The sequence below is a fragment of the Cylas formicarius genome, unplaced genomic scaffold, assembly GCF_029955315.1.
Source record: "Cylas formicarius isolate icCylForm1 unplaced genomic scaffold, icCylForm1.1 PGA_scaffold_26__1_contigs__length_5699629, whole genome shotgun sequence".
In the NCBI taxonomy this organism is placed as follows: Eukaryota; Metazoa; Arthropoda; class Insecta; order Coleoptera; family Brentidae; genus Cylas; species Cylas formicarius.
In genome coordinates, this window is record NW_026844301.1 from 5,315,559 (window position 1) to 5,336,638 (window position 21,080).

Below are 21,080 nucleotides of genomic sequence, written 5' to 3' on the forward strand. Positions count from 1 at the left end.
AAAATATATATTTCAAGCAAAAAAATGGCCGTTTGCAGTAGGTAGGTTTCGAACCTACGCTGCCATGGAGAATCTGATTTCTAGTCAGACCAAGGCTAAATCTGTTTGAAAGTCGAACTATTTCTGGTGATGTGCCATGCGTTGAAATATAAGTCCATTATATTTTTATAAATTTACGTACTCAATCCCCATATTTGAGAAAAATTTCTGGTCTGAGCTGTTAATTAAAAAATATATATTTCAAGCAAAATAATGGGCGTTTGCAGTAGGTAGGTTTCGAACCTACGCTGCCATAGAGAATCTGATTTCTAGTCAGACGCCTTAACCGACAGACCACGGCTAAATCTGTTTGAAAGTTGGACTATTTCTGGTGATGTGCCATTCGAAATATAAGGGCATATGTATGCATATTGTTTTAAATTTATGCACTCAATCCCCATAATTGACAAAAGTTTCTGGGCTGAGCTGCTAATTACAAAAATTATATTTCAAGCACAACAATGGCCGTTTGCAGTAGGTAGGTTTCGAACCTACGCTACCATAGAGAATCTGATTTCTAGTCAGACGCCTTAACCGAGAGACCAAGGCTAAATCTGTTTGAAAGACGAACTATTTCTGGTGATGTGCCATGCGTTGAAATATAAGTCCATTATATTTTTATAAATTTACGTACTCAATCCCCATATTTGAGAAAAATTTCTGGTCTGAGCTGTTAATTAAAAAATATATATTTCAAGCAAAATAATGGCCGTTTGCAGTAGGTAGGTTTCGAACCTACGCTGCCATAGAGAATCTGATTTCTAGTCAGACGCCTTAACCGACAGACCACGGCTAAATCTGTTTGAAAGTTGGAATATTTCTGGTGATGTGCCATTTGAAATATAAGGGCATATGTATGCATATTGTTTTAAATTTATGCACTCAATCCCCATAATTGACAAAAGGTTCTGGGCTGAGCTGCTAATTACAAAAATTATATTTCAAGCAAAACAATGGCCGTTTGCAGTAGGTAGGTTTCGAACCTACGCTGCCATAGAGAATCTGATTTCTAGTCAGACGCCTTAACCGACAGACCAGGGCTAAATCTGTTTGAAAGTAGGACTATTTCTGGTGATGTGTCATTTGAAATACAAGGGCATATGTATGCATATTGTTTTAAATTTATGCACTCAATCCCCATAATTGACAAAATTTTCTGGGCTGAGCTGCTAATTACAAAAATTATATTCAAGCAAAACAAATGGTCGTTTGCAGTAGGTAGGTTTCGAACCTATGCTGATAGAGAATCTGATTTCTCGTCAGACGCCTTAACCGACAGACCAAGGCTAAATCTGTTTAAAAGTCGAACTATTTCTGGTGATGTGCCATGCGTTGAAATATAAGTCCATTATATTTTTATAAATTTACGTACTCAATCCCCATATTTGGGAAAAATTTCTGGTCTGAGCTGTTAATTAAAAAATATATATTTCAAGCAAAATAATGGCCGTTTGCAGTAGGTAGGTTTCGAACCTACGCTGCCATAGAGAATCTGATTTCTAGTCAGACGCCTTAACCGACAGACCACGGCTAAATCTGTTTGAAAGTTGGACTATTGCTGGTGATGTGCCATTTGAAATATAAGGGCATATGTATGCATATTGTTTTAAATTTATGCACTCAATCCCCATAATTGACAAAAGTTTCTGGGCTGAGCTGCAAATTACAAAAATTATATTTCAAGCAAAACAATGGCCGTTTGCAGTAGGTAGGTTTCGAACCTACGCTGCCATAGAGAATCTGATTTCTAGTCAGACGCCATAACCGACAGACCAGGGCTAAATCTGTTTGAAAGAAGGACTATTTCTGGGGATGTGCCATTTGAAATATAAGGGCATATGTATGCATATTGTTTTAAATTAATGCACTCAATCCCCATAATTGACAAAAGTTTCTGGGCTGAGCTGCTAATTACAAAAATTATATTTGAAGCAAAACAAATGGTCGTTTGCAGTAGGTAGGTTTCGAACATATGCTGATAGAAAATCTGATTTCTAGTCAGACGCCTTAACCGACAGACCAAGGCTAAATCTGTATGAAAGTCGAACTATTTCTGGTGATGTGCCATGCGTTGAAATATAAGGACATTATATTTTTATAAATTTATGTAGTCAATTCCCATATTTGAGGAAAATTTCTGGGCTGACCTGTTAATTAAAAAATATATATTTCAAGCAAAAAAATGGCCGTTTGCAGTAGGTAGGTTTCGAACCTACGCTGCCATGGAGAATCTGATTTCTAGTCAGACCAAGGCTAAATCTGTTTGAAAGTCGAACTATTTCTGGTGATGTGCCATGCGTTGAAATATAAGTCCATTATATTTTTATAAATTTACGTACTCAATCCCCATATTTGAGAAAAATTTCTGGTCTGAGCTGTTAATTAAAAAATATATATTTCAAGCAAAATAATGGGCGTTTGCAGTAGGTAGGTTTCGAACCTACGCTGCCATAGAGAATCTGATTTCTAGTCAGACGCCTTAACCGACAGACCACGGCTAAATCTGTTTGAAAGTTGGACTATTTCTGGTGATGTGCCATTCGAAATATAAGGGCATATGTATGCATATTGTTTTAAATTTATGCACTCAATCCCCATAATTGACAAAAGTTTCTGGGCTGAGCTGCTAATTACAAAAATTATATTTCAAGCAAAACAATGGCCGTTTGCAGTAGGTAGGTTTCGAACCTACGCTACCATAGAGAATCTGATTTCTAGTCAGACGCCTTAACCGAGAGACCAAGGCTAAATCTGTTTGAAAGACGAACTATTTCTGGTGATGTGCCATGCGTTGAAATATAAGTCCATTATATTTTTATAAATTTACGTACTCAATCCCCATATTTGAGAAAAATTTCTGGTCTGAGCTGTTAATTAAAAAATATATATTTCAAGCAAAATAATGGCCGTTTGCAGTAGGTAGGTTTCGAACCTACGCTGCCATAGAGAATCTGATTTCTAGTCAGACGCCTTAACCGACAGACCACGGCTAAATCTGTTTGAAAGTTGGAATATTTCTGGTGATGTGCCATTTGAAATATAAGGGCATATGTATGCATATTGTTTTAAATTTATGCACTCAATCCCCATAATTGACAAAAGGTTCTGGGCTGAGCTGCTAATTACAAAAATTATATTTCAAGCAAAACAATGGCCGTTTGCAGTAGGTAGGTTTCGAACCTACGCTGCCATAGAGAATCTGATTTCTAGTCAGACGCCTTAACAGACAGACCAGGGCTAAATCTGTTTGAAAGTAGGACTATTTCTGGTGATGTGTCATTTGAAATACAAGGGCATATGTATGCATATTGTTTTAAATTTAAGCACTCAATCCCCATAATTGACAAAATTTTCTGGGCTGAGCTGCTAATTACAAAAATTATATTCAAGCAAAACAAATGGTCGTTTGCAGTAGGTAGGTTTCGAACCTATGCTGATAGAGAATCTGATTTCTCGTCAGACGCCTTAACCGACAGACCAAGGCTAAATCTGTTTAAAAGTCGAACTATTTCTGGTGATGTGCCATGCGTTGAAATATAAGTCCATTATATTTTTATAAATTTACGTACTCAATCCCCATATTTGAGAAAAATTTCTGGTCTGAGTTGTTAATTAAAAAATATATATTTCAAGCAAAATATTGGCCGTTTGCAGTATTTAGGTTTCGAACCTACGCTGCCATAGAGAATCTGATTTCTAGTCAGACGCCTTAACCGACAGACCACGGCTAAATCTGTTTGAAAGTTGGACTATTTCTGGTGATGTGCCATTTGAAATATAAGGGCATATGTATGCATATTGTTTTAAATTTATGCACTCAATCCCCATAATTGACAAAAGTTTCTGGGCTGAGCTGCTAATTACAAAAATTATATTTCAAGCAAAACATTGGCCGTTTGCAGTAGGTAGGTTTCGAACCTACGCTGCCATAGAGAATCTGATTTCTAGTCAGACGCCTTAACCGACAGACCAGGGCTAAATCTGTTTGAAAGAAGGACAATTTCTGGGGATGTGCCATTTGAAATATAAGGGCATATGTATGCATATTGTTTTAAATTTATGCACTCAATCCCCATAATTGACAAAAGTTTCTGGGCTGAGCTGCTAATTACAAAAATTATATTTGAAGCAAAACAAATGGTCGTTTGCAGTCGGTAGGTTTCGAACATATGCTGATAGAAAATCTGATTTCTAGTCAGACGCCTTAACCGACAGACCAAGGCTAAATCCGTATGAAAGTCGAACTATTTCTGGTGATGTGCCATGCGTTCAAATATAAGGACATTATATTTTTATAAATTTAGAATCTGATTTCTAGTCAGGCGCCTTAACCGACAGACCAAGGCTAAATCTGTTTGAAAGTCGAACTATTTCTGGTGATGTGCCATGCGTTGAAATATAAGTCCATTATATTTTTATAAATTTACGTACTCAATCCGCATATTTGCGAAAAATTTCTGGGCTGAGCTGTTAATTAAAAAATATATATTTCAAGCAAAATAATGACCGTTTGCAGTAGGTAGATTTCGAACCTACGCTGCCATGGAGAATCTGATTTCTTGTCAGACGCCTTAACCGAGAGACCAAGGCTAAATCTGTTTGAAAGTCGAACTATTTCTGGTAATGTGATATGCGTTGAAATTTATGTACTCAATCCCCATATTTGAGAAAAATTTCTGAGCTGAGCTGTTAATTAAAAAATATATATTTCACGCAAAACAATGGCCGTTTGCAGTAGGTAGGTATCGAAACTACGCTGCCATGGAGAATCTGATTTCTAGTCAGATGCCTTAACCGACAGACCAGGGCTAAATCTGTTTGAAAGTAGGACTATTTCTGGTGATGTGCCATTTGAAATATAAGGGCATATGTATGAATATTGTTTTAAATTTATGCACTCAATCCCCATAATTGACAAAATTTTCTGGGCTGAGCTGCTAATTACAAAAATTATATTTCAAGCAAAATAATGGCCGTTTGCAGTAGGTAGGTTTCGAACCTACGCTGCCATGGAGAATCTGATTTCTAGTCAGACGCCTTAACCGACAGACCAAGGCTAAATCTGTTTGAAAGTCGAACTATTTTTGGTGTTGTGCCATGCGTTGAAATATAAGTCCATTATATTTTTATAAATTTACGTACACAATCCCCATATTTGAGAAAAATTTCTGGGCTGAGCTGTTAATTAAAAAATATATATTTCAAGCAAAATAATGACCGTTTGCAGTAGGTAGGTTTCGAACCTACGCTGCCATGGAGAATCTGATTTCTAGTCAGACGCCTTAACCGAGAGACCGAGGCTAAATCTGTTTGAAAGTCGAACTATTTCTGGTAATGTGCCATGCGTTGAAATATAAGTCCTTTATATTTTTATAAATTTATGTACTCAATCCCCATATTTGAGAAAAATTTCTGAGCTGAGCTGTTAATTAAAAAATATATATTTCACTCAAAACAATGGCCGTTTGCAGTAGGTAGGTATCGAAACTACGCTGCCATGGAGAATCTGATTTCTAGTCAGACGCCTTAACCGACAGACCGGGGCTAAATCTGCTTGAAAGTAGGACTATTTCTGGTGATGTGCCATTTGAAATATAAGGGCATATGTATGCATATTGTTTTAAATTTATGCACTCAATCCCCATAATTGACAAAATTTTCTGGGCTGAGCTGCTAATTACAAAAATTATATTTCAAGCAAAATAATGGCCGTTTGCAGTAGGTAGGTTTCTAACCTATGCTGATAGAGAATCTGATTTCTAGTCAGACGGCTTAACCGACAGACCAAGGCTAAATCTGTTTGAAAGTCGAACTATTTCTGGTGATGTGCCGTGCGTTGAAATATAAGGCCATTATATTTTTATAAATTTATGTAGTCAATTCCCATATTTGAGGAAAATTTCTGGGCTGACCTGTTAATTAAAAAATATATATTTCAAGCAAAACAATGGCCGTTTGCAGTAGGTAGGTTTCGAACCTACGCTGCCATGGAGAATCTGATTTCTAGTCAGACGCCTTAACCGACAGACCAAGGCTAAATCTGTTTGAAAGTCGAACTATTTCTGTTGTTGTGCCAAGCGTTGAAATATAAGGCCATTATATTTTTATAAATTTATGTATTCATTCCCCATATTTGAGAAAATTTTCTGGGCTTAGCTGTTAATTAAAAAATATATATTTCAAGCAAAACAATGGTCGTTTGCAGTAGGTAGGTTTCGAACCTACGCTGCCATGGAGAATCTGATTTCTAGTCAGACGCCTTAACCGAGAGACCGAGGCTAAATCTGCTTGAAAGTCGAACTATTTCTGGTAATGTGCCATGCGTTGAAATATAAGTCCATTATATTTTTATAAATTTATGTACTCAATCCCCATATTTGAGAAAAATTTCTGAGCTGAGCTGTTAATTAAAAAATATATATTTCACGCAAAACAATGGCCGTTTGCAGTAGGTAGGTATCGAAACTACGCTGCCATGGAGAATCTGATTTCTAGTCAGACGCCTTAACCGACAGACCGGGGCTAAATCTGCTTGAAAGTAGGACTATTTCTGGTGATGTGCCATTTGAAATATAAGGGCATATGTATGCATATTCTTTTAAATTTATGCACTCAATCCCCATAATTGACAAAATTTTCTGGGCTGAGCTGCTAATTACAAAAATTATATTTCAAGCAAAACAAATGGTCGTTTGCAGTAGGTAGGTTTCGAACCTATGCTGATAGAGAATCTGATTTCTAGTCAGACGCCTTAACCGACAGACCAAGGCTAAATCTGTTTGAAAGTCGAACTATTTCTGGTGATGTGCCATGCGTTGAAATATAAGTCCATTATATTTTTATAAATTTACGTACTCTATTTCCATATTTGAGAAAAATTTCTGGGCTGAGCTGTTAATTAAAAAATATATATTTCAAACAAAATAATGGCCGTTTGCAGTAGGTTGGTTTCGAACCTACGCTGCCATGGAGAATCTGATTTCTAGTCAGACGCCTTAACCGACAGACCAAGGCTAATTCTGTTTGAATGTCGAACTATTTCTGGTGATGTGCCATGCGTTGAAATATAAGTCCATTATATTTTTATAAATTTACGTTCTCAATCCCCATATTTGAGAAAAATTTCTGGGCTTAGCTGTTAATTAAGGAATATATATTTCAAGCAAAACAATGGCCGTTTGCAGTAGGTAGGTTTCGAACCTACGCTGCCATAGAGAATCTGATTTCTAGTCAGACGCCTTAACCGGCAGACCAAGGCTAAATCTGTTTGAAAGTCGAACTATTTCTGGTGATGTGCCATGCGTTGAAATATAAGTCCATTATATTTATATAAATTTACGTTCTCAATCCCCATATTTGAGAAAAATTTCTGGGCTGAGCTGTTAATTAAAAAATATATATTTCAAGCAAAATAATGACCGTTTGCAGTAGGTAGGTTTCGAACTTACGCTGCCATGGGGAATCTGATTTCTAGTCAGACGCCTTAACCGGCAGACCAAGGCTAAATCTGTTTGAAAGTCGAACTATTTCTGGTGATGTGCCATGCGTTGAAATATAAGTCCATTATATTTTTATAAATTTACGTTCTCAATCCCCATATTTGAGAAAAATTTCTGGGCTGAGCTGTTAATTAAAAAATATATATTTCAAGCAAAATAATGACCGTTTGCAGTAGGTAGGTTTCGAACTTACGCTGCCATGGGGAATCTGATTTCTAGTCAGACGCCTTAACCGAGAGACCAAGGCTAAATCTGTTTGAAAGTCGAACTATTTCTGGTAATGTGCCATGCGTTGAAATATAAGTCCATTATATTTTTATAAATTTATGTACTCAATCCCCATATTTGAGAAAAATTTCTGAGCTGAGCTGTTAATTAAAAAATATATATTTCACGCAAAACAATGGCCGTTTGCAGTAGGTAGGTATCGATCCTACGCTGCCATGGAGAATCTGATTTCTAGTCAGACGCCTTAACCGACAGACCAAGGCTAAATCTGTTTGAAAGTCGAACTATTTCTGTTGTTGTGCCAAGCGTTGAAATATAAGGCCATTATATTTTTATAAATTTATGTATTCAATCCCCATATTTGAGAAAATTTTCTGGGCTTAGCTGTTAATTAAAAAATATATATTTCAAGCAAAACAATGGTCGTTTGCAGTAGGTAGGTTTCGAACCTACGCTGCCATAGGGAATCTGATTTCTAGTCAGACGCCTTAACCGACAGACCAAGGCTAAATCTGTTTGAAAGTCCTACTATTTCTGGTGATGTGCCATGCGTTGAAATATAAGGCCATTATATTTTTATAAATTTATGTATTCAATCCCCATATTTGAGAAAATTTTCTGGGCTGAGCTGTTAATTAAAAAATATATATTTCAAGCAAAACAATGACCGTTTGCAGTAGGTAGGTTTCGAACCTACGCTGCCATAGAGAATCTGATTTCTAGTCAGACGCCTTAACCGGCAGACCAGTGCTAAATCTGTTTGAAAGTAGGATTATTTCTGGTGATGTGCCATTTGAAATATAAGGGCATATGTATGCATATTGTTTTAATTTTATGCACTCAATCCCCATAATTGACAAAATTTTCTGGGCGGAGCTGCTAATTACAAAAATTATATTTCAAGCAAAACAAATGCTCGTTTACAGTAGGTAGTTTTCGAACCTACGCTGCCATAGAGAATCTGATCTCTAGTCAGACGCCTTAACCGACAGACCAGGGCTAAATCTGTTTGAAAGTCGAACTATTTCTGGTGATGTGCCTTGCGTTGAAATAAAAGTCCATTATATTTTTATAAATTTACGTACTCAATCCCCATATTTGAGAAAAATTTCTTTGCTGAGCTGTTAATTAAAAAATATATATTTCAAGCAAAATAATGGCCGTTTGCAGTAGGTAGGTTTCGAACCTACGCTGCCATGGAGAATCTGATTTCTAGTCAGACGCCTTAACCGACAGACCAAGGCTAAATCTGTTTGAAAGTCGAACTATTTCTGGTGATGTGCCATGCGTTGAAATATAAGTCCATTATATTTTTATAAATTTACGTACTCAATCCCCATATTTGAGAAAAATTTCTTTGCTGAGCTGTTAATTAAAAAATATATATTTCAAGCAAAACAATGGCCGTTTGCAGTAGGTAGTTTTCGAACCTACGCTGCCATAGAGAATCTGATTTCTAGTCAGACGCCTTAACCGACAGACCAGGGCTAAATCTGTTTGAAAGTCGAACTATTTCTGGTGATGTGCCATGCGTTGAAATATAAGTCCATTATATTTTTATAAATTTACGTACTCTATCCCCATATTTGAGAAAAATTTCTGGGCTGAGCTGTTAATTAAAAAATATATATTTCAAGCAAAATAATGGCCGTTTGCAGTAGGTAGGTTTCGAACCTACGCTGCCATGGAGAATCTGATTTCTAGTCAGACGCCTTAACCGACAGACCAAGGCTAAATCTGTTTGAAAGTTGAACTATTTCTGGTGATGTGCCATGCGTTGAAATATAAGTCCATTATATTTTTATAAATTTACGTACTCAATCCCCATATTTGAGAAAAATTTCTGAGCTGAGCTGTTAATTAAAAAATATATATTTCACGCAAAACAATGGCCGTTAGCTGTAGGTAGGTATCGAACCTACGCTGCCATGGAGAATCTGATTTCTAGTCAGACGCCTTAACCGACAGACCAAGGCTAAATCTGTTTGAAAGTCGAACTATTTCTGGTAATGTGCCATGCGTTGAAATATAAGTCCATTATATTTTTATAAATTTATGTACTCAATACCCATATTTGAGAAAAATTTCTGAGCTGAGCTGTTAATTAAAAAATATATATTTCACGCAAAACAATGGCCGTTTGAAGTAGGTAGGTATCGAACCTACGCTGCCATGGAGAATCTGATTTCTAGTCAGACGCCTTAACCGACAGACCGGGGCTAAATCTGTTTGAAAGTAGGACTATTTCTGGTGATGTGCCATTTGAAATATAAGGGCATATGTATGCATATTGTTTTAAATTTATGCACTCAATCCCCATAATTGACAAAATTTTCTGGGCTGAGCTGCTAATTACAAAAATTATATTTCAAGCAAAATAATGGCCGTTTGCAGTAGGTAGGTTTCGAACCTACGCTGCCATGGAGAATCTGATTTCTAGTCAGACGCCTTAACCGACAGACCAAGGCTAAATCTGTTTGAAAGTCGAACTATTTCTGGTGATGTGCCATGCGTTGAAATATAAGTCCATTATATTTTTATAAATTTACGTACTCAATCCCCATTATTGAGAAAAATTTCTGGGCTGAGCTGTTAATTAAAAAAAATATATTTCAAGCAAAATAATGACCGTTTGCAGTAGGTAGGTTTCGAACCTACGCTGCCATGGAGAATCTGATTTCTAGTCAGACGCCTTAACCGACAGACCAAGGCTAAATCTGTTTGAAAGTCGAACTATTTCTGGTGATGTGCCATGCGTTGAAATATAAGTCCATTATATTTTTATAAATTTACGTACTCAATCCCCATATTTGAGAAAAATTTCTTTGCTGAGCTGTTAATTAAAAAATATATATTTCAAGCAAAACAATGGCCGTTTGCAGTAGGTAGGTTTCGAACCTACGCTGCCATAGAGAATCTGATTTCTAGTCAGACGCCTTAACCGACAGAAAAGGGCTAAATCTGTTTGAAAGTAGGACTATTTCTGGTGATGTGCCATTTGAAATATAAGGGCATATGTATGCATATTGTTTTAAATTTATGCACTCAATCCCCATAATTGACAAAATTTTCTGGGCTGAGCTGCTAATTACAAAAATTGTATTTCAAGCAAAACAAATGGTCGTTTGCAGTAGGTAGGTTTCGAACCTATGCTGATAGAGAATCTGATTTCTAGTCAGACGCCTTAACCGACAGACCAAGGCTAAATCTGTTTGAAAGTCGAACTATTTCTGGTGATGTGAAATGCGTTGAAATATAAGGCCATTATATTTTTATAAATTTATGTAGTCAATTCCCATATTTGAGGAAAATTTCTGAGCTGACCTGTTAATAAAAAAATATATATTTCAAGAAAAACAATGGCCGTTTGCAGTAGGTAGGTTTCGAACATACGATGCCATGGAGAATCTGATTTCTAGTCTGACGCCTTAACCGACAAACCAAGGCTAAATCTGTTTGAAAGTCGAACTATTTCTGGTGATGTGCCATGCGTTGAAATATAAGGATATTATATTTTTATAAATTTATGTAGTCAATCCCCATATTTAAGAAAAATTTCTGGGCCGACCTGTTAATTAAAAAATATATATTTCAAGCAAAACAATGGCCGTTTGCAGTAGGTAGGTTTCGAACCGACGCTGCCATAGCGAATCTGATTTCTAGTCAGACGCCTTAACCGACAGACCAGGGCTAAATCTGTTTGAAAATAGGACTATTTCTGGTGATGTACCATTTGAAATATAAGGGCATATGTATGCATATTGTTTTAAATTTATGCACTCAATCCCCATAATTGACAAAATTTTCTGGGCTGAGCTGCTAATTACAAAAATTATATTTCAAGCAAAATAATGGCCGTTTGCAGTAGGTAGGTTCCGAACCTACGCTGCCATAAAGAATCTGATTTCTAGTCAGACGCCTTAACCGACAGACCACGGCTAAATCTGTTTGAAAGTTGGACTATTTCTGGTGATGTGCCATTTGAAATATAAGGGCATATGTATGCATATTGTTTTAAATTTATGCACTCAATCCCCATAATTGACAAAAGTTTCTGGGCTGAGCTGCTAATTACAAAAATTATATTTCAAGCAAAACAATGGCCGTTTGCAGTAGGTAGGTTTCGAACCTACGCTGCCATAGAGAATCTGATTTCTAGTCAGACGCCTTAACCGAGAGTCCAAGGCTAAATCTGTTTGAAAGACGAACTATTTCTGGTAATGTGCCATGCGTTGAAATATAAGTCCATTATATTTTTATAAATTTATGTACTCAATCCCCATATTTGAGAAAAATTTCTGGGCTGACCTGTTAATTAAAAAATATATATTTCAAGCAAAACAATGGCCGTTTGCAGTAGGTAGGTTTCGAACCTACGCTGCCATAGAGAATCTGATTTCTAGTCAGACGCCTTAACCGACAGACCACGGCTAAATCTGTTTGAAAGTAGGACTATTTCTGGTGATGTGCCATTTGAAATATAAGGGCATATGTATGCATATTGTTTTAAATTTATGCACTCAATCCCCATAATTGACAAAAGTTTCTGGGCTGAGCTGCTAATTACAAAAATTATATTTCAAGCAAAACAATGGCCGCTTGCAGTAGGTAGGTTTCGAACCTACGCTGCCATAAAGAATCTGATTTCTAGTCAGACGCCTTAACCGACAGACCAGGGCTAAATCTGTTTGAAAGAAGGACTATTTCTGGTGATGTGCCATTTGAAATATAAGAGCATATGTATGCATATTGTTTTAAATTTATGCACTCAATCCCCATAATTGACAAAAGTTTCTGGGCTGAGCTTCTAATTACAAAAATTATATTTGAAGCAAAACAAATGGTCGTTTGCAGTAGGTAGGTTTCGAACCTATGCTGATAGAAAATCTGATTTCTAGTCAGACGCCTTAACCGACAGACCAAGGCTAAATCTGTTTGAAAGTCGAACTATTTCTGGTGATGTGCCATGCGTTGAAATATAAGGCCATTATATTTTTATAAATTTATGTAGTCAATTCCCATATTTGAGGAAAATTTCTGGGCTGACCTGTTAATTAAAAAATATATATTTTAAGCAAAAAAATGGCCGTTTGCAGTAGGTAGGTTTCGAACCTACGCTGCCATGGAGAATCTGATTTCTAGTCAGACGCCTTAACCGACAGACCAAGGCTAAATCTGTTTGAAAGTCGAACTATTTCTGGTGATGTGCCATGCGTTGAAATATAAGTCCATCATATTTTTATAAATTTACGTACTCAATAACCAAATTTGCGAAAAATTTCTGGGCTGAGCTGTTAATTAAAAAATATATATTTCACGCAAAACAATGGCCGTTTGCAGTAGGTAGGTATCGAAACTACGCTGCCATGGAGAATCTGATTTCTAGTCAGACGCCTTAACCGACAGACCGGGGCTAAATCTGCTTGAAAGTAGGACTATTTCTGGTGATGTGCCATTTAAAATATAAGGGCATATGTATGCATATTATTTTAAATTTATGCACTCAATCCCCATAATTGACAAAATTTTCTGGGCTGAGCTGCTAATTACAAAAATTATATTTCAAGCAAAATAATGGCCGTTTGCAGTAGGTAGGTTTCTAACCTATGCTGATTGAGAATCTGATTTCTAGTCAGACGCCTTAACCGACAGACCAAGGCTAAATCTGTTTAAAAGTCGAACTATTTCTGGTGATGTGCCATGCGTTGAAATATAAGTCCATTATATTTTTATAAATTTACGTACTCAATCCCCATATTTGCGAAAAATTTCTTTTCTGAGCTGTTAATTAAAAAATATATATTTCAAGCAAAATAATGGCCGTTTGCAGTAGGTAGGTTTCGAACCTACGCTGCCATAGAGAATCTGATTTCTAGTCAGACGCCTTAACCGACAGACCACGGCTAAATCTGTTTGAAAGTTGGACTATTTCTGGTGATGTGCCATGCGTTGAAATATAAGTCCATTATATTTTTATAAATTTACGTACTCAATCCCCATATTTGAGAAAAATTTCTTTGCTGAGCTGTTAATTAAAAAATATATATTTCAAGCAAAACAATGGCCGTTTGCAGTAGGTAGGTTTCGAACCTACGCTGCCATAGAGAATCTGATTTCTAGTCAGACGCCTTAACCGACAGAAAAGGGCTAAATCTGTTTGAAAGTAGGACTATTTCTGGTGATGTGCCATTTGAAATATAAGGGCATATGTATGCATATTGTTTTAAATTTATGCACTCAATCCCCATAATTGACAAAAGTTTCTGGGCTGAGCTGCTAATTACAAAAATTATATTTCAAGCAAAACAATGGCCGTTTGCAGTAGGTAGGTTTCGAACCTACGCTGCCATAGAGAATCTGATTTCTAGTCAGACGCCTTAACCGAGAGTCCAAGGCTTAATCTGTTTGAAAGACGAACTATTTCTGGTAATGTGCCATGCGTTGAAATATAAGTCCATTATATTTTTATAAATTTATGTACTCAATCCCCATATTTGAGAAAAATTTCTGGGCTGACCTGTTAATTAAGAAATATATATTTCAAGCAAAACAATGGCCGTTTGCAGTAGGTAGGTTTCGAACCTACGCTGCCATAGAGAATCTGATTTCTAGTCAGACGCCTTAACCGACAGACCACGGCTAAATCTGTTTGAAAGTAGGACTATTTCTGTTGATGTGCCATTTGACAAAAGTTTCTGGGCTGAGCTGCTAATTACAAAATTTATATTTCAAGCAAAACAATGGCCGTTTGCAGTAGGTAGGTTTCGAACCTACGCTGCCATAGAGAATCTGATTTCTAGTCAGACGCCTTAACCGACAGAAAAGGGCTAAATCTGTTTGAAAGTAGGACTATTTCTGGTGATGTGCCATTTGAAATATAAGGGCATATGTATGCATATTGTTTTAAATTTATGCACTCAATCCCCATAACTGACAAAAGTTTCTCGGCTGAGCTGCTAATTACAAAAATTATATTTCAAGCAAAACAATGGCCGTTTGCAGTAGGTAGGTTTCGAACCTACGCTGCCATAGAGAATCTGATTTCTAGTCAGACGCCTTAACCGAGAGACCAAGGCTCAATCTGTTTGAAAGACGAACTATTTCTGGTAAGGTGCCATGCGTTGAAATATAAGTCCATTATATTTTTATAAATTTATGTACTCAATCCCCATATTGGAGAAAAATTTCTGGGCTGACCTGTTAATTAAAAAATATATATTTCAAGCAAAACAATGGCCGTTTGCAGTAGGTAGGTTTCGAACCTACGCTGCCATAGAGAATCTGATTTCTAGTCAGACGCCTTAACCGACAGACCACGGCTAAATCTGTTTGAAAGTAGGACTATTTCTGGTGATGTGCCATTTGAAATATAAGGGCATATGTATGCATATTGTTTTAAATTTATGCACTCAATCCCCATAATTGACAAAAGGTTCTGGGCTGAGCTGCTAATTACAAAAATTATATTTCAAGCAAAACAATGGCCGTTTGCAGTAGGTAGGTTTCGAACCTACGCTGCCATAGAGAATCTGATTTCTAGTCAGACGCCTTAACCGACAGACCAGGGCTAAATCTGTTTGAAAGTAGGACTATTTCTGGTGATGTGTCATTTGAAATATAAGGGCATATGTATGCATATTGTTTTAAATTTAAGCACTCAATCCCCATAATTGACAAAATTTTCTGGGCTGAGCTGCTAATTACAAAAATTATATTCAAGCAAAACAAATGGTCGTTTGCAGTAGGTAGGTTTCGAACCGATGCTGATAGAGAATCTGATTTCTAGTCAGACGCCTTAACCGACAGACCAAGGCTAAATCTGTTTAAAAGTCGAACTATTTCTGGTGATGTGCCATGCGTTGAAATATAACTCCATTATATTTTTATAAATTTATGTACTCAATCCCCATATTTGAGAAAAATTTCTGGGCTGACCTGTTAATTAAGAAATATATATTTCAAGCAAAACAATGGCCGTTTGCAGTAGGTAGGTTTCGAACCTACGCTGCCATAGAGAATCTGATTTCTAGTCAGACGCCTTAACCGACAGACCACGGCTAAATCTGTTTGAAAGTAGGACTATTTCTGTTGATGTGCCATTTGAAATATAAGGGCATATGTATGCAGATTGTTTTAAATTTATGCACTCAATCCCCATAATTGACAAAAGTTTCTGGACTGAGCTGCTAATTACAAAAATTATATTTCAAGCAAAACAATGGCCGTTTGCAGTAGGTAGGTTTCGAACCTACGCTGCCATAGAGAATCTGATTTCTAGTCAGACGCCTTAACCGACAGACCAGGGCTAAATCTGTTTGAAAGAAGGACTATTTCTGGTGATGTGCCATTTGAAATATAAGGGCATATGTATGCAGATTGTTTTAAATTTATGCACTCAATCCCCATAATTGACAAAAGTTTCTGGGCTGAGCTGCTAATTACAAAAATTATATTTGAAGCAAAACAAATGGTCGTTTGCAGTAGGTAGGTTTCGAACATATGCTGATAGAAAATCTGATTTCTAGTCAGACGCCTTAACCGACAGACCAAGGCTAAATCTGTTTGAAAGTCGAACTATTTCTGGTGATGTGCCATGCGTTGAAATATAAGGCCATTATATTTTTATAAATTTATGTAGTCAATTCCCATATTTGAGAAAAATTTCTGGGCTGAGCTGTTAATTAAAAAATATATATTTCAAGCAAAATAATGACCGTTTGCAGTAGGTAGGTTTCGAACCTACGCTGCCATGGAGAATCTGATTTCTAGTCAGACGCCTTAACCGAGAGACCGAGGCTAAATCTGTTTGAAAGTCGAACTATTTCTGGTAATGTGCCATGCGTTGAAATATAAGTCCATTATATTTTTATAAATTTATGTACTCATTCCCCATATTTGAGAAAAATTTCTGAGCTGAGCTGTTAATTAAAAAATATATATTTCACGCAAAACAATGGCCGTTTGCAGTAGGTAGGTATCGAAACTACGCTGCCATGGAGAATCTGATTTCTAGTCAGACGCCTTAACCGACAGACCGGGGCTAAATCTGCTTGAAAGTAGGACTATTTCTGGTGATGTGCCATTTGAAATATAAGGGCATATGTATGCATATTGTTTTAAATTTATGCACTCAATCCCCATAATTGACAAAATTTTCTGGGCTGAGCTGCTAATTACAAAAATTATATTTCAAGCAAAATAATGGCCGTTTGCAGTAGGTAGGTTTCTAACCTATGCTAATAGAGAATCTGATTTCTAGTCAGACGGCTTAGCCGACAGACCAAGGCTAAATCTGTTTGAAAGTCGAACTATTTCTGGTGATGTGCCGTGCGTTGAAATATAAATCCATTATATTTTTATAAATTTATGTATTCAATCCCCATATTTGAGAAAAATTTCTGGGCTGAGCTGTTAATTAAAAAATATATATTTCTAGCAAAACAATGGCCGTTTGCAGTAGGTAGGTTTCGAACCTACGCTGCCATAGGGAATCTGATTTCTAGTCAGACGCTTTAACCGACAGGCCAAGGCTAAATCTGTTTGAAAGTCGAACTATTTCTGGTGATGTGCCATGCGTTGAAATATAAGGCCATTATATTTTTATAAATTTATGTATTCAATCCCCATATTTGAGAAAATTTTCTGGGCTTAGCTGTTAATTAAAAAATATATATTTCAAGCGAAACAATGGTCCTTTGCAGTAGGTAGGTTTCGAACCTACGCTGCCATAGAGAATCTGATTTCTAGTCAGACGCCTTAACCGACAGACCAAGGCTAAATCTGTTTGAAAGTAGGACTATTTCTGGTGATGTGCCATTTGAAATATAAGGGCATATGTATGCATATTGTTTTAAATTTATGCACTCAATCCACATAATTGACAAAATTATCTGGGCTGAGCTGCTAATTACAAAATTTATATTTCAAGCAAAACAATGGCCGTTTGCAGTAGGTAGGTTTCGAACCTACGCTGCCATAGAGAATCTGATTTCTAGTCAGACGCCTTAACCGACAGACCAGGGCTAAATCTGTTTGAAAGTAGGACTATTTCTGGTGATGTGGCATTTGAAATATAAGGGCATATGTATGCATATTGTTTAAAATTTATGCACTCAATCCCCATAATTGAAAAAATTTTCTGGGCTGAGCTGTTAATTACAAAAATTATATTTCAAGCAAAACAAATGGTCGTTTGCAGTAGGTAGGTTTCGAACCTATGCTGATAGAGAATCTGATTTCTAGTCAGACGCCTTAACCGACAGACCAAGGCTAAATCTCATTGAAAGTCGAACTATTTCTGGTGATGTGCCATGCGTTGAAATATAAGGCCATTATATTTTTATAAATTTATGTAGTCAATTCCCATATTTGAGGAAAATTTCTGGGCTGACCTGTTAATTAAAAAATATACATTTCAAGCAAAACAATGGCCGTTTGCAGTAGGTAGGTTTCGAACCTACGCTGCCATAGAGAATCTGATTTCTAGTCAGACGCCTTAACCGACAGACCAGGGCTAAATCTGTTTGAAAGAAGGACTATTTCTGGTGATGTGCCATTTGAAATATAAGGGCATATGTATGCAGATTGTTTTAAATTTATGCACTCAATCCCCATAATTGACAAAAGTTTCTGGGCTGAGCTGCTAATTACAAAAATTATATTTGAAGCAAAACAAATGGTCGTTTGCAGTAGGTAGGTTTCGAACATATGCTGATAGAAAATCTGATTTCTAGTCAGACGCCTTAACCGACAGACCAAGGCTAAATCTGTTTGAAAGTCGAACTATTTCTGGTGATGTGCCATGCGTTGAAATATAAGGCCATTATATTTTTATAAATTTATGTAGTCAATTCCCATATTTGAGAAAAATTTCTGGGCTGAGCTGTTAATTAAAAAATATATATTTCAAGCAAAATAATGACCGTTTGCAGTAGGTAGGTTTCGAACCTACGCTGCCATGGAGAATCTGATTTCTAGTCAGACGCCTTAACCGAGAGACCGAGGCTAAATCTGTTTGAAAGTCGAACTATTTCTGGTAATGTGCCATGCGTTGAAATATAAGTCCATTATATTTTTATAAATTTATGTACTCATTCCCCATATTTGAGAAAAATTTCTGAGCTGAGCTGTTAATTAAAAAATATATATTTCACGCAAAACAATGGCCGTTTGCAGTAGGTAGGTATCGAAACTACGCTGCCATGGAGAATCTGATTTCTAGTCAGACGCCTTAACCGACAGACCGGGGCTAAATCTGCTTGAAAGTAGGACTATTTCTGGTGATGTGCCATTTGAAATATAAGGGCATATGTATGCATATTGTTTTAAATTTATGCACTCAATCCCCATAATTGACAAAATTTTCTGGGCTGAGCTGCTAATTACAAAAATTATATTTCAAGCAAAATAATGGCCGTTTGCAGTAGGTAGGTTTCTAACCTATGCTAATAGAGAATCTGATTTCTAGTCAGACGGCTTAGCCGACAGACCAAGGCTAAATCTGTTTGAAAGTCGAACTATTTCTGGTGATGTGCCGTGCGTTGAAATATAAATCCATTATATTTTTATAAATTTATGTATTCAATCCCCATATTTGAGAAAAATTTCTGGGCTGAGCTGTTAATTAAAAAATATATATTTCTAGCAAAACAATGGCCGTTTGCAGTAGGTAGGTTTCGAACCTACGCTGCCATAGGGAATCTGATTTCTAGTCAGACGCTTTAACCGACAGGCCAAGGCTAAATCTGTTTGAAAGTCGAACTATTTCTGGTGATGTGCCATGCGTTGAAATATAAGGCCATTATATTTTTATAAATTTATGTATTCAATCCCCATATTTGAGAAAATTTTCTGGGCTTAGCTGTTAATTAAAAAATATATATTTCAAGCGAAACAATGGTCCTTTGCAGTAGGTAGGTTTCGAACCTACGCTGCCATAGAGAATCTGATTTCTAGTCAGACGCCTTAACCGACAGACCAAGGCTAAATCTGTTTGAAAGTAGGACTATTTCTGGTGATGTGCCATTTGAAATATAAGGGCATATGTATGCATATTGTTTTAAATTTATGCACTCAATCCACATAATTGACAAAATTATCTGGGCTGAGCTGCTAATTACAAAATTTATATTTCAAGCAAAACAATGGCCGTTTGCAGTAGGTAGGTTTCGAACCTACGCTGCCATAGAGAATCTGATTTCTAGTCAGACGCCTTAACCGACAGACCAGGGCTAAATCTGTTTGAAAGTAGGACTATTTCTGGTGATGTGGCATTTGAAATATAAGGGCATATGTATGCATATTGTTTAAAATTTATGCACTCAATCCCCATAATTGAAAAAATTTTCTGGGCTGAGCTGTTAATTACAAAAATTATATTTCAAGCAAAACAAATGGTCGTTTGCAGTAGGTAGGTTTCGAACCTATGCTGATAGAGAATCTGATTTCTAGTCAGACGCCTTAACCGACAGACCAAGGCTAAATCTCATTGAAAGTCGAACTATTTCTGGTGATGTGCCATGCGTTGAAATATAAGGCCATTATATTTTTATAAATTTATGTAGTCAATTCCCATATTTGAGGAAAATTTCTGGGCTGACCTGTTAATTAAAAAATATACATTTCAAGCAAAACAATGGCCGTTTGCAGTAGGTAGGTTTCGAACCTACGCTGCCATGGAGAATCTGATTTCTAGTCAGACGCTTTAACCGACAGACGAAGGCTAAATCTGTTTGAAAGTCGAACTATTTCTGTTGTTGTGCCAAGCGTTGAAATATAAGGCCATTATATTTTTATAAATTTATGTATTCAATCCCCATATTTGAGAAAATTTTCTGGGCTTAGCTGTTAATTAAAAAATATATATTTCAAGCAAAACAATGGTCGTTTGCAGTAGGTAGGTTTCGAACCTACGCTGCCATGGAGAATCTGATTTCTAGTCAGACGCCTTAACAGAGAGACCGAGGCTAAATCTGTTTGAAAGTCGAACTATTTCTGGTGATGTGGCATGCGTTGAAATATAAGGCCATTATATTTCTATAAATTTATGTATTCAATCCCCATATTTGAGAAAAATTTCTGGGCTGAGCTGTTAATGAAAAAATATATATTTCAAGCAATACAATGGCCGTTTGCCATAAGGCCAAATTTCTGGGCTGAGCTGTTAATGAAAAAATATATATTTCTAGCAAAACAATGGCCGTTTGCAGTAGGTAGGTTTCGAACCTACGCTGCCATAGGGAATCTGATTTCTAGTCAGACGCTTTAACCGACAGGCCAAGGCTAAATCTGTTTGAAAGTCGAACTATTTCTGGT